Source organism: Mus pahari, chromosome 5, assembly GCF_900095145.1.
Source record: "Mus pahari chromosome 5, PAHARI_EIJ_v1.1, whole genome shotgun sequence".
NCBI classification, from domain to species: domain Eukaryota; kingdom Metazoa; phylum Chordata; class Mammalia; order Rodentia; family Muridae; genus Mus; species Mus pahari.
The window spans coordinates 34,768,655-34,770,320 of NC_034594.1; the positions used below are offsets into that span (position 1 = coordinate 34,768,655).

The 1,666-nt window shown below is 37.3% G+C and overlaps 1 protein-coding gene across 5 annotated transcripts in view; it reads right to left on the reverse strand.

Annotated features, from left to right (window-relative positions):
* Positions 1-1,666, reverse strand: part of Boll (boule homolog, RNA binding protein) — a 97,574-nt gene that overhangs the window by 74,747 nt on the left and 21,161 nt on the right. The window lies entirely within an intron of this gene.

Sequence of the window (1,666 nt, forward strand, 5' to 3'; positions counted from 1 at the left end):
TTCTAAGTTTCTGGGCTAATATCCACTTATCAGTGAGTGCATATCTAGTGACTTCTTTTGTGATTGGGTTACCTCACTAAGGATGATATCCTCCAGATATATCCATTTGCCCAAGAATTTCATAAATATTGTTTTTAATAGCTGAGTAGTACTCCACTGTGTAAATGTACCACAGTTTCTGTATCCATTCCTCTATTGATATTATTATTAATAATATTCTTATTAATTATATTATTTTTGTAAATATAAATTATAAAATTTAAACACTTTACTTTTTTGAGCACTGATTGGTGTTTTTGCCTGGATGTGTGTCTATGCAAGGTTGTCAGATCCGCTAGAACTAGAGTTACAGGCAGTTGTGAGCTGCCATGAGAGAGCTGGTAGTTGAACACAGTTCCTCTGGAAGAGCAGCCAATCAGTCTCTACTTAATTTTAGGGACGGTCTCTCACTACCATGGGCTCACTGATTCAGTGAGACTGCCTGCCAGCAAGTCCTATGGCTTTGCTGGAGTCTTCCTACCAGCTCCGGGACTCCAGACACACACTGCCAGCCCTTGGTTTTTACGTGGATTATAAAGGATCCGATTAAAGTCCTCATTCTTTTGGCAAGCACTTTACTGAGATATCTTTTCAGTCAACAATACATTTTGTAATAAATGTTGTAAAATAAATTGTATTTACGTTAATAAATGCTGAGTCAAGGTTAAAATACTGTTTTACCATACCAGTTATCATATATATGATATGGTTAAGGAAAGATAAAATTAGCAACAAATGTGAAAATTTTCTTTAATAAGCAAAACTACAGAGGTATTTAATATAAAAAGTTTAAGGGAAAAAAAAAGAGTCAAAGGATTGTAGAAATCTGAGGAAGGCATATACATAATTTAACTCCAAAGCTTTGTTTCCTCTGATAATTAGGACACATCTGTTTGATTAAAAAACATATCATGCAGTTAGTTTTTTTATTAGTTCTATATTTTTACTTTCTATACTTCTACTTTGATTAATTTAAAATGATTTTATAATCACAAACCCTTTAATTTTTTATTGGATATTTTATGTATTTACATTTCAAATATTATCCCCTTTCCCAGTTTCCCCTCTGCAAACCCCCATCCCATCCCCCCTTACCTTGCTTCTATGAGGGTGCTCTCCCCCATGCCTCCTCCACTACTGCCTCACCACCCAGCATTCCCCTATACTGGGGCATCAAGCCTTCCCAGGACCAAGGGTCTCCCCTCCCATTGATGCCAAATAAGGCATCTTCAGCTCCTTCAGTCCTACCCCTAACTCCTCCATTGGGGTCTCTGTGCTCATTCCAATGGTTGGCTGCAAGCATCTGCATCTGTATCGGTCAGGATCTGACAGAGCCTCTCAGGAGATCACAAACCTTTTAAATTGGTATCTGTATAATAAGAACTTCAAATCCCTAAAGAAGGAAATTGAAGAAGATCTCAGAAGATGGAAAGATCTCCCATGCCCATGGATTGGCAAGACTAACATAGTCAAAATGGCCATCCTGCCCAAAGCAATCTACAGACTCAATGCAATCCCCATCAAAATCCCAACCCAATTCTTCACAGAGTTAGAAAGGGCGATTTGCAAATTCATCTGGAATAATAAAAAACCTAGGATAGCAAAAACCATTCTCAACAATAAAAGA